The 13,276-nt window shown below is 45.3% G+C and overlaps 1 long non-coding RNA gene across 1 annotated transcript in view; it reads left to right on the forward strand.

The window, feature by feature from the left end:
- Window positions 1–13,276, forward strand: part of LOC142767386 (uncharacterized) — a 108,397-nt gene that overhangs the window by 52,138 nt on the left and 42,983 nt on the right. The window lies entirely within an intron of this gene.

Here is a 13,276-nt window from a genome sequence, read left to right on the forward strand (position 1 = left end):
TTTTACCTGCAGCACTGGCGCGGTGGGCACGGCAAAGCGTCTCGAGGCCGCCGTTTGCCGCCGTAGACATCGGCCGCATTTCCACGCCGCGCAAAACGCTAGAAAAAAAAAAGAAAAGACAGAGAACGGGCTATTTCTCTCTGGCTGTGTCTGGGTGCTTTGGCGTGTCTGTGTTTACGATTGGGCGTGAGACACGTGTTAAACCTGGACCAGGTTCACGGGCCACCACATCTAATGCATTTCGCGGTAGCGCCAAAGTACCGTTTTTCCGTGCGTCCTGACTGGCTTTTAGGGGCGAAGCTCCTTAGGGCGTGGGCTGTGCGTCCCCTGTAGCCTGTATGTAGCCACCTCTAGTTTAGTTCTTGCAGTGTTCACTAGATGGCGGTACCGTCTCCTGTATGTAGCCACCTCTCGTTTAGTTCTTGTAGTGTTTACTAGATGGTGGTACTTGTAGCTGATGATGAAAAGATGCAAGATGTTATAAACTAGAAAGCGGTACTTGTAGTTGATGAAAGACGCAAGATCTTATAAAATAGGAATGATGTCACATATGGCGCGTGTCATTGGTTGAAGGCAATCGTTCGATTCAGTGCGGCGACGTTCGCTAGGGGGAGCGATGTAATAAAATCGAGTGGGCAAAATGTACAGAGGATTCATGGTTTACCAGGTTTACCTCCGGAGCTTCGCCCACTCATTATAATTCACTTCGTGGATATGGCGGAATTTTTTTTGAAGCAAGGCGGAGCAAATAGTCCCTTCAATGATTGGACACGTGGGATTCTACGTAACGCAAAACAACACTGTCCCCCGGATGAGATCATCATGGACTACGACGCCTAGTTGGCACTGCCGCGACGTGTCTCGATGTACTAGCTCACTGAAACAGACACATCAAGCAAGAGAGCATTGATTTTAGTTGTAAACCAGCAAGGTTTCAGTTTTAAGCACGTTACTTCTTTCCGCCCGCTTATGTGACCATGAATGTTCACTCGAAGCTCGGGAATCCACGCCAATTTACTCTGGCATTTCGAAATTATCCAACGTGCGGGGCTTTTTTTTTATTTGTTTATTCCCCGCAGATGACTATTACGAACAACCTATTTCCTGGAGCGTGCGCGTCGAATGGTATAGAAAACGATTCCAGCCTTGTGTTCAGAAGAGCCCAAACTGGCATGCAAGAGTACACTAGCAGGACGTGGGGATATCTGCAAGGAAATAACATCCCCACTCATAAGCACCTCTTCATTTGTTTCTCCCGAAAATCATCCATGACGTGACCTGGATATTCAAAAATAATCCACAAAGAAGGTTGTTTATTGATCCACACAGGACCCGTGGGGGCCTCAGCTGGCAGGCTCAAGCCCATGGCTATACCTAAGTGAGACGGCGGTTAACCATCCAGAGTAAACTGCCTGGTACAAGAAATGAGGTTTACCTATATATATATATATATATATATATATATTTATTTATAGTACTGTGCGACGTCAGTGGACGTTAATTAAGAGCCCATGGTCGACGTTTACGCCGCCCTCCGCCACGATATGCCTAGCTGTCATAGCATCATGTCTTCGCCTCATAATACCTCAGGTATTGTTATTCGCTCTGTACGATGCATAAAACTTTTTTTATGAGAGGTTGCATCATTAGGTTTGAAATAAATGTGGAGGGCTACATAGTTGCGTGTAGCGCAACCGTGTCTCTTAATTGGCTTTCGAAATCGCGCAGTGCAACTGGAATCACGTGTTAAAATTACCCATGTGTGGTCTCGCTGTTCCTGGGTAGATACTAAGTTTTAATCAGCTGCGGCACATACCCGCATACCAGTGCCACATGCCCGCCCATGGGGCATGTGCCATTGCCTGGCGGGAAGTGTTCGACGACTTACGCGACGGTATTGTGACATTATTCATGTCTTGACTAGCGCGTGATATTCGTCAAACCATCTTGCCCTTCCATACTAATTTTGCTTAACGCAAAGTTAAGGAGGTGATCACAAGAGGCACCCAGTCACGGACAGACGGACAGACAGACAGACAGACAGACGGACGGACGGACGGACGGACGGACGGACGGACGGACGGACGGACGGACGGATAAATAGAGAGAGAGAGACAGAGATAGATAGATAGATAGATAGATAGATAGATAGATAGATAGATAGATAGATAGATAGATAGATAGATAGATAGATAGATAGATAGATAGATAGCAGCCAACACAAACTCGTGATGCAGGGTGCGGTTGGTTGTTTACACGAAAACTAAAAGCTCTTGTTTTCGAGAATAGTGGCGTGACAGGTACTTTAAAATTGATTTTAAATGATCTAAGCTATACGATCCGTTGGCATTTTGTGGATGATGTGTGTGTGTCTGCTCACACAATTTTATCCCACAGGTTTCCTCAGCCTAATGATTTTTGTCAGTACTTCTTTAAGAATCCGCGCCTTTTTCTCCAGCTGCTTTTATACATAAAGTGAGCCAGTGAAAAGCGCATCGCACCTCGGCCCAACGCACACTAAGCTCGGCAGCAGAAAGGTGGGGTCGCTGATCGGAGCTGTTCCGCGTGCCGCTGTAAGCGGCCGTAGCGCCAATCTCCCGCGTGGTCGGCCGTTTGCTTTTCCAACGCCCAACCGTAAAGACCAGGCAGAAAACGCTATAACAGCGAAAGAAGCAAAGAAAAAAAATATGAAGTAATGACGGCACAAACTAAGAACAAAGAGAGGCAAGACACAATGAAAGGAAAGTACAACGCCATCTTTCTTTCGTTGCGGTGTGCTGGCTGCAAAGTTCCAGTTTTTTTGGAAGTGGGCGTGCAGGCCCCCTGGTCCATATTTTGGGTCTACTCTGTTTTTCACCATCGCCGCAATTCTTACTTGGTTCGTAAAATCGTTATTTAATGTACGGTAGTTCGATGACCAGGGCGGGGTCTCCCACATCGAGTCGTATGCATATTCGGCGGCGCGGGGCACGTCCAGTGCGAACGACGCTGCGTTTCGGCGGCAGGGGAATTTCGGTCACTGTAGAAAGCGGATGTTTCAGTGTGAACTAGGCTTAACGGATTGGGATGGCTCGACAAGTCCATGTGATCGGATGTACAGTTTCTTTATCTGGGCACCATGTTTATATGGGCTACGAACACTAACTTCCTTCGCCATTCCGAAACTTTGCAGTTTCGCACATGCACAGCACTCGCACATAACGGGCACACGCAAGAACACACATAAATTTAGGTTGTCTGTTACTCCACTCCTCACTTCCAAAAAAACAAAAACAAAAACAGCCTGAGACATGTTCCTGACAAGCCAACGATCGTTTCCCCACTCATCACAGTGTTCCAGCAGGGCTATCGAGTAAAGCAAGCAACTTCGCTTTTAGACTCGTAGTATAAGAAGTAATTTCAAATTTCACCTACCAGCTCGGAAACAAGAGAGTAGCCAGCCCCCATTCAATTTTTCCAGTGAGCAGCAAAGGCCAGCGGAGCCCTGGATTCAAGGCATCGTCCGTATGGACTCGGACTTCATTTGACATATAAAGTGTCAAATTCAGTTTTTTGTTTGTTCAAAATAAAAGGGTCCGTGGTTAGCACTATGCAAATGAGGGTGCCAATGTTGAGCGACTGCAGTTTGGCCATTGCTTGAAAAAACATTGATACGGTTAATCATTACAGCATGTCAAAAATACACAATGCAATATGTAAGTTAATAGTAATACGTAACAGTAAAAAGAAACACCTTCGATGATGTACAATGTGTACCTGAATTATTGGTTACACATGTGAAAGAGCAACCCATAAAATGTAACAATAAATTTACAAACATTTTCGAAGTTATGTAAACACCTCTTTCATAAGCAATAATTCTTTACAAACTAGTTATAGCAGATTAAGAGGTTAAATTGGTGTTCGAATGCATGCAATGATGATGATTTTAGTGTGTAAGGTAATGAATGTGTATGGATGCGTATGTTTAATGAATGAACGAATCAATCAATACCGGATTCAAGTATGACACTGCTACTTCCATTGTTTCGTGTTCACCTTTTCAATCACGTTACGGATATGCATTTATTTCGGAGCCCTTTATGAGATGTAAAATGAGGTTTCAAAAGAAGTTTTCGAGTCCGGAAAAAAGAGGATATTTTCCTCGCTGAAATTACGTTGCGTTATGGCTAGCCCATTTCCCCTCAATGCGGCCGTTCCCGTATTCCGCGGATCACGAAATGCTCACGTGCTGCAGGCCCTTGTAAATGCCGTATCAAAGCACGCGATTCGTCTCACAGCCGCAGTAGACGTAAGTGTCGCAACAGGTGGCGCTGGCAGTTCACCTTTAAATCAATATAAGCTGCTCCACCCTCTACGCAGCGGTGCTCCACGAGGAAAATTGAAGTAATACCGTGACTTGAGCTCGTTGAGGTGTGTGCTCGAGGAGGAGCAACTTTAATCGAAACACCAATTGTAAGGAGAGTTATATCCTCTCACTTGAATGGCAGCTATAGCAGCCACTGGCCCTAGCGGCTTTTGGCTTTTTTGGCTTGCCTGATTACTTGTAGTTGGTAATGGATGTTCGATGATTGATATGTGGAGTTTAACGTCCCAAAACCACCATATGATTATGAGAGACGCCATAGTGGAGAGCTGCAGAGATTTCGTCCACCTGGGGTTCTTTAACGTGCACCGAAATCTGCGCACATGGGCCTACATCATCCTCGCCTCCATGGAAAAGCAGCCGCCGCAGCCGGCATTCGATCCCACGACCTGCTGGTCAGCAGCCGAGTACCTTAGCCACTAGACCACCGCTGCGGGGCGTCCTGGATGTTCGAGCTAAGCAGAGTGGTTTCCCACTGCTGTGCGTTGAAATATTTGGCGTTTGGCCCCTTCGAGAGGTTGGGACTTGCCCACATGATGTGTTTGAGGTCCTCCCACTGATTGTAGAGTTTAAATTTGTCTAAATAGAGGTCTGGGCAGCAATGACTATATGCGTTTGGCATTCGGAAGGTGCTTGTTTTCAATATGCGCCATGCTATCAAGGAATCTTCAATAATGTCGACGGGCTTGACGCAGTTAGAGCAGCGCAGTCGAAAGCTAGGACGAGCCACTGTTAATTTGCGCTTCATCGACGTGTGGTCTGCAAAAGTCTCGCAGATCGACCAGCAAATGTAGAACGGTAAATTTTTATCTAGATACCTGCCAGACTATATGACAAGGTTTCCTGACTTTGTACTGTACGCTGTGATCACATGCAAAACAAATTATTATTGTCGCTCTCTCTCTCTTACACACACACACACAAAAAAACGCGCGGGTTCAGAAAAATATGGCTGACGATTTAAAGTCCTGGTGTGTGTGTCGAAAAATTTCATATGTCACAGACGGTTAATGTCAACAATGTGTGTGAACTTTGAGCTGAGTACACTAACCACTGCGCCGTATGTCACCTTCTCATAGACTGTCCACATCACGACACGCCGAGACGCCGTCTTAAGTCCGAACTGTTGGCATTAGACCGCAGACCGTTTAACATGAAGAAACTTCTGGGCCCGTGGCCTACTGGAGTTTTACAGTCACGCGCTTTAAAAGCATTAACACGTTTTTTTGCGAGACAGCGGGATTGCTGACAAGTATTAAGAAATAACGAACTTTCATTTGTAACACATGTACTTATTATGTACAGTATCAAGTGACACCCATCATGTGTGTGTTGTGAAATGAATGACTTGTCGGCTATTATATACACACGAGCGAATGCGTCTTTATAAGGACCAGACGTGCTCTCTGCTGTTTTGTGCTGGTGGACCGAATAGTAACGAGGTACATTATCAGAGACTTCGTTCATTGACTTTTGAACATTTCCTTACCATTACGTTGTGATATGTGCGTATAAGTGTGTCTTTGCATAGCTGTGCCCGAGTTTTCTATTTTCCATTCACTGGTTTGTATGTTTTGCTTCAAGATACGTGTTCAAGTTTCACTCAACGGCTAAGGAGTAGCCGGCGCCACAATGGTGCGCCAACATCTCCTTATATATCATATCAATAAAAAAAAACAATGTGTGTGTGTTCAGAAAACGTAGGTAACAATTTAGAGTACTAGGTACTCTACTATGGCAGAGCATAAAGCTGTCCCGTGGGCCTGACACTTAATGAGGCCCTGTTGAAAAAAATGACGGCTTGAGCAAAGGGGGACAACAGCGTTCGACTCACACGCTGTAAAAATTCAAAATTAATGGCTACGGGCGTTCAACGCTTCTGAACATGACATCATAACGCGTGTGTTAAAAAAAAAGATGATGATTTAGCGATTTAGAGTTCAAGGTACTCTAACTATGGGAGAGCATAAAACCGTCCCCTGGGCCTCAATGTCCAAAAGTGACCAGACATTATGAGGATGTGTTTAGAGTCGAACTGTGTGTTTGAAAAAAGTTGTAAACATTTAGAGTGCCTGCTACTCTACTTTGGCAGAGCCATAAGCCGTTCCTTGCGCCCACTGTTTAAGAGAATTTTATTTCTAAAAAATCATACATACACAGAAGACATTTATGTGTTACATTGTCCGTTCTCAAGACATCGCTAATGTATCTTAATTTACATTCAAATGTACAACATGAATTGTTTGTACCTGTAAACAGAAATGTGCTTAGAAAAAGTGGTTAACGATTTTGAGTGGGGGGGGGGGGGTTAGAAAAAGTGGGTAACGATTTAGAGTACCAGGTACTCTACAATGGGAGAGCATAAGCCGTCCCTACCATGACAAACTAGCTTTTTTACTTTGCTTGACCGAGCACTCTATCATTGTAAGAACGCCAAGCAGTCAACAAGTGTTATAAATGGATATCTTTCGTATACGCGTTTGTGTCGCTGGTTTCGGGTCGAAAAGTTCGAAAGTCCTGGTGACCTAAAGCATAGATTCTGACACTGATGCTGAGCTAGATGTAGTGTTTAGGATGTAACAGCGGACCATTAACTGTTATTATGCGCCGTATTTACGCTAGCCGAGATTACGTGCTTAATGTATGAATGGAAATTAACTAGCTCAAATTTCTTCCACGGGGGAAGGGCAGGCGCGCTGTGGTAATGTGTGCGTAGCCAGTATTCAAATCGCAGCTTCATGGAGCGGCGGCACCGTTGACTGGCGTCTGAACCATGGCGAGCGAACGAGTACAAAAAATTGGCGGATCCCACGTACAGTGGGAATCGATGATATGCGAAGCATGCATTCGAAAGGTTGATATGTCACATTAAAATCAGCACAACGTTACGAGGTGGAGGTAAATGATGCCGTACATGACTTCCGGGTCATGATTATCATGTTTGTATGTGTCGTTGACCTTCGTCATCTATTCACGTCACGTCATACCAAATTTAGTATATGTGGAGCTAGCGAAATGGCCGCGAGCACGCTATTGGCGTGGTATGTTGTTGACTCTTTCATGACACGCGTGTCAGGATTATCATGTTTGTACCAGTTATATATTTCGTCATCCATTGACGTAATGTAACCCCAAATTTGGTATATGTGGAGCTAGCAAAACGGTTGCGAGCGGATCATGAAGGGCCAAATATACCCCAATGTAGCGTTAACACGCGCGCACGCTGGGCACAGCTACGCTACGTTAGCAAAAACTGGCGCCAGGCGCGACCGGCGTGACCAGCGTCCGTCGGCATGGCCCGACGGCAACCGGCGCGAAATTCGCGTTGATGCGTTACCCAGACAACACTGCGTCTCCCTCTTTTCGTGACGGAGGGACGCCGGGCGCGCTAAAACGCGCATGCGTCAAAGCAACGCAGCGCGGCGCACGCCTGCGAGTATATGGCAAAACCGGCGCCTGGCGTCGCAACGCCGGCGCGACGCGACGAAATGAACGCCAGCCAGCACGCGCACCGCGCCACGTCGAAATGTAGTGGCGCCTTGACTGTGGCATGTAGTCATGTTCTCACTTGACACGCATCTCATGATTTTCATGTTTGCACCAGGCACCTACCTTCGTTATCCATTGTCGTCGCTTAATGCCACGTGTGGTATATGGAAAGCGAGCGAAACGGCCGCGTGCGCATCATCAGTGTGACATGTAGTCATGTTGTTACATGACACGCATGTCGTGATTATCATGTTTGGATGTGTCATTTACCTATGTCATCCGTTCGCGTCGCGTAATACCGAGGTTGGTACATGTGAAGATAGCGAAACTGCTGCGAGCGCATCGTGAGCGTGGCATGTAGTCATGTTGTTACATGGCACTGATGTAATTATCTTCATGTTAGGGCCTGTCACTTGTGTTCGCCATGCAATCATGTCATGCCATACCAGTTTTGCAACATCCCATGTGAACGAAACCACCGCAAGAGCTGCAGGATAACGAAATGTAAATCATGACATTCATAAAAATATATGTCATGATTTTCATGTCAAGACTAGTCAGATATGTTCTTCATACAGTCATGTTATGCCATACAAAGTTTGGTATTGATACCACTACCGAAACGGCCAGGAGAGCTAAAGTCGTAGGCGGCTAGATAGATAGATAGATAGATAGATAGATAGATAGATAGATAGATACAGATAGATACAGATAGATACAGATAGATACAGATAGATACAGATACAGATAGATACAGATACAGATAGATAGATACAGATAGATAGATACAGATAGATAGATACAGATAGATACAGATACAGATAGATAGATACAGATAGATAGATACAGATAGATAGATACAGATAGATAGATAGATAGATAGATAGATAGATAGATAGATAGATAGATAGATAGATAGATAGATACGCTCAAAGTCGCCGAAGTTTGCTAAGAAATGCTTCGCATTTAAAAAAAAAAATCACAGCATAACAACGTAGTCTGCTAGTTTCATCAACTGGGCAGGCAATCCACTTCACATGTTCAAGTTGGTCATGAGAGGGCTAAACGCTTAATATTTAAGTTGGTCGTGAGAGGGCAAAACGGTTAACATTGTTACAACTTACATTTCATATGATTTCTACAAAATGTGTTTTGAAGCCCCGCCGCGGTGTTCTAGTGGCTAATGTACTCGGCTACTGACCCGCAGGTCACGGGTCCGAATCCCGGCTGCGGCGGCTGCATTTCCGATGGAGGCGGAAATGTTGTAGGCCCGTGTGCTCAGATTTGGGTGCACGTTAAAGAACCCCAGGTGGTCGAAATTTCCGGAGCCCTCCACTACGGCGTCTCTCATAATCATATGGTGGTTTTGGGACGTTAAACCCCACATATCAATCAATCAATGTGTTTTGAAGTGGAAAATGGAAATGAATATAAACTCAACAGAATTGTTATGTTTGTTTATTCATTTACTTTGAGACACGCAGTGAGTCTTGGATGGCCAGGCGAAAGGCAGAACAGGCCTTGTCGCCCACTGATGTAACAGCGAGGTAGCGCAGAACACAAGGGCACACAGAAAAAGTTTGCGAGAAACACATACAGCGAATTCTTCGGGACATCCCCGAGGCGTTTCACAGCCGCTTTCTTTCTGGCGTTGTTGTCTCAATCAGGCACAAAAAGTGAAAAAGAGAGAGAAAGAAAGGAAGGTAGGTGTCCGAGAGGAGGTGGTAGGCCTATTTCGCTCCTACGTTTCGTTGAACGTTTCCTCTGCTTTGTTTTCTTTTTGCCTCTTTACACTACACAAGCGGCCGGTTCGTTCAGAAGCGCAGCCTCTTTTCCTCGCTCAGTATACAGTTATAATAGGGCGTGTACGTGAGAGTAGGCAATCGAGAAAAAAAAAAAAAAAAGACCAAGGCTCTTTGCGAAAAGTCGGCCACGTAAGAGCAAAGAAATACCGCACCCTTTCCAACCTCTACTGACAAACACATATGCTGCGTGTAACGTAGAAACCGAGAATTCGCGTCAAGAGAAGCATTGTAATATGCCATACACCGGCTGACTTGCACGCATTCATAAATGCGGTAATCGTTACGACCAGCACATTACAAGTTTCATTTATGAACCAGAGTTTCGTGTAAACCAGTGATTCGCACGAAGCGAACCTCCGGTGTGTTCCGTGCACAGATTGATTGACATGGATATATTTAGCTATGTGAAGTAAGAAAAAAAAACGCAGCATATCCACTGAATGAATGATGATGAGTGGGGCGAAGCGTTCGTCAATTCGTCCGTGCTTCCGTCCGTACGTTCGTCCATGCGTCCGTCCGTCCATCAAGTGAACACTGCAAGTACCGCCGTCTCGCTTCTTTTTATCATATATTCATCATATACAAGTAGCGCCATCAAGCGGACAATCCAAGGACTAAACAAGAGTGTGCATGTACCACATTTCTGCTGTCAGCGCTGTGTTAACACCGAGAGCGTGGCAACGACGATACGCTACGTTTCTCGTAACATGTGGACATGTGCCACTGGTATGCGGGTATGTGCCACTGGTATGCGGGTATGTGCCACAGGCTACGCACGACGACAACGGGGGACGCACAAGCCACGCCATAAGGAGCTTCACCCCTAAAACGCCGTGTCCGTTGAGTGTCGTTGAAGGGCCTCTAAAACACTCCAAGTTCGAAGAAGTTAAAGCTGTTTCTTTCTCGCCTACGCTTTCCTTCCAGCAGACGCTATGTCCTTCTCGCCACTTACTTATTGATAAAACACGTGGACAAAACCAGTAGCACATGTCGAGGCTATTAGGATATCGTGCTTTTTCGCTACATACTGTTATCTCTGCTTGCTCATCGGAAATGCACAAAACGAAGTGAAACCAGTCGGTCGTGCATGATAGCCACGCGAGAGAAGGCAGAACAGACCTGCGGCTGGATGGCGAATTGAGATATGAAAAAAATTCACAACCTATATTATTGCATATGAATAAGCTGCTTCCCTGACAGGTTATAAACGTGTACTTTTTATTTCTTTTTATTTTATTTTATATTCACTTTTGAAATTTACCCATGCTTTGGCAACTTAGCCGTTAAATTAATTAAATGTCATTTGCTGTGCCGTGGAAAAGCTCAATTTAATTTTTTTAGAACTGGAAGAATGCCTTGGCCACCATGTTTCGACATTACATACTCGAACGAGAGCGGCGGCGACGTTACCAGATATTCATAAGTTGGCATAATGTAGAAGCGAAATGAATAGCCGCAAAAGTGGCCGAGTCAGGACGTCTTTCTCTAGTGCCACCGGCCTCAAAGAGTTACCATATCGGCGCCAAGCTGGCGAACTTTTGAAAAAGAAGCTTTTACGAACGAAGGCCGTGGGTGTCTCCTTCCTATTTTGCAGGGGATCACCTATTCCGATGACTCACTCAGCAGGTGCGGACCGACGTTCGATTCACAATTTACCAATAAAACATTCCGAAGCTTCGCCCCACTCATTCAATCCGTGGATATGCTGTGATATTTTTCTTCGCATCTAACCACGTCTATGTGTAATTTTGCGTATCTGTCATATGACTAAAAACAGTCATCTGAACTCGACCCATCGCAAATGATAGCCGGGGACGGTTGTTTCTGTCACACACACACACGCACACACACACGCACGCGCACACACGCACACGCACGCACGCACACACGCACACGCACACAGATATATATATATATATATATATATATATATATATATATATATATATATATATATAGTAACAGCTCCGCACCCCCAACTCCTGTATTAGAAGGTGACGCTACGATGCTCGTATTGTTTTGCATTGAGCCTTTGTACATAAACTCTTACCTCTCATACAAGATATTCTTTACAGCTCGCATAGGCATCTTGTATGTTTGTTGAGTGGGGGCTGCATTTTAAGGACAATAGCATAGATTAATACAGTATGTTTACTATGTTACTCTTTGAAATAGTTTTTCTTGAAATTCTGTTTAGAAAGAAATGTTTAACGATTTTGAGTGCTTTGTACTATACTATGGGAGAGCAGTGAGCCATCCCGCTAGCACCCAAGAACGCTGGGACTTTAGTGTGTCTGTTTATCACACTATTCAGCCACCCGGTCAAAGTTTGACCGCTTGTTCAACGCCCAGTCATCTTGAACTGGTGGCTGCTTTCATACTTGTGAACATTGTCGATCAAAAAACAAGTATTACGCATATCTGAGCCAACAGGTCAATACGTAAGTATTAGGTGGTTTGTTCCTTTACTAGAAATTGTATAGATACGTAATTCTTAAAATCTTGGTGCTTCTTACGCTGCGCTGAAAATGCGACGTTATGCACGAAAAAAAAAAAAAAAGACGGCCAGCAGAAGACTCGTCTTTCGACCACATTTGTATCGAAGCACGTATTTACGCGGCCAACTACTGTGCTAGCCATTACTGTCAGCAGCACGCCCGTAGTCGGGAACTTTTCTCGTGGAGCGGGGGTCACCTGTTGAAGGCCTTCGAAGTCGCATATTTTCATCATTTTTTCTTCGGTACAACACTCCTCGTATGACGAGCCTGGTCAACAGCCATCGTTGCGTATAACGAGATGCCGATAAGTGCGCCACTGAAAGAGTCTGGTTTAGTTACGTGAAACGTGCTGAGCAACAAGCTGGCGTATTGACGGTAGCCCACAAGAACGTTCGGGGAAGCAGATTACAGCTCTTGAGCCGATGCTTTACGCGTCATTGTATCTACGGGTCTCGTTTCTTGAATCCGCTTGAGCGTTCGTGACACTGCTGGATGTCTTGAGTATTGAACATATGCTACACCGTCGGCGTGGGCTATACGTACGGTTATCCGATTGCAACGTAAGCTGGTCGTCACGTAGAAACTGAAGGAAATTGTGAAGCACTGTTCCTTTTGGCATAGCAAGCGGACAAGCTTCATTCAGTAAAGCTCTGCGTATATAAATGAAAATAGTTATTTAATGAGGGATGAAGCGTGCATGTGCGTGCGTGCGTGCGTGCGTGTGTGTGTGTGTGTGTGTGTGTGTGTGTGTGTGTGTGTGTGTGTGTGTGTGTGTGTGCGTGCGTGTGTGTGTGTCTACGAGCGATGTTTATATTCTGCGCGGTTTCTTTATGTATTAGGGGCGTCATAATAAGGTGAATGAATCGCTTCAAATTAAAACGCTTTCAACCAACGAACTCTGAAGAGTGCCTCCTAAATTAAAGAGAGAACATACCTCCATAAAATCGGACGCGCCTCGTGTTATAGTTGATTGAGCCACGCACTGCATTCAATCAATCAAAGAATGGAATGTCAGCGCCTGGCGTTCATGACCACCCGTTTACTCGTCGCAAAGCGCGCCACCCTCTGGGCTCCCACTCTGTGTCGTGGCCCCCTGGAGTAGAAGGACATCGATTGGA

This window comes from Rhipicephalus microplus, chromosome 7, assembly GCF_043290135.1.
Source record: "Rhipicephalus microplus isolate Deutch F79 chromosome 7, USDA_Rmic, whole genome shotgun sequence".
Taxonomy (NCBI): domain Eukaryota; kingdom Metazoa; phylum Arthropoda; class Arachnida; order Ixodida; family Ixodidae; genus Rhipicephalus; species Rhipicephalus microplus.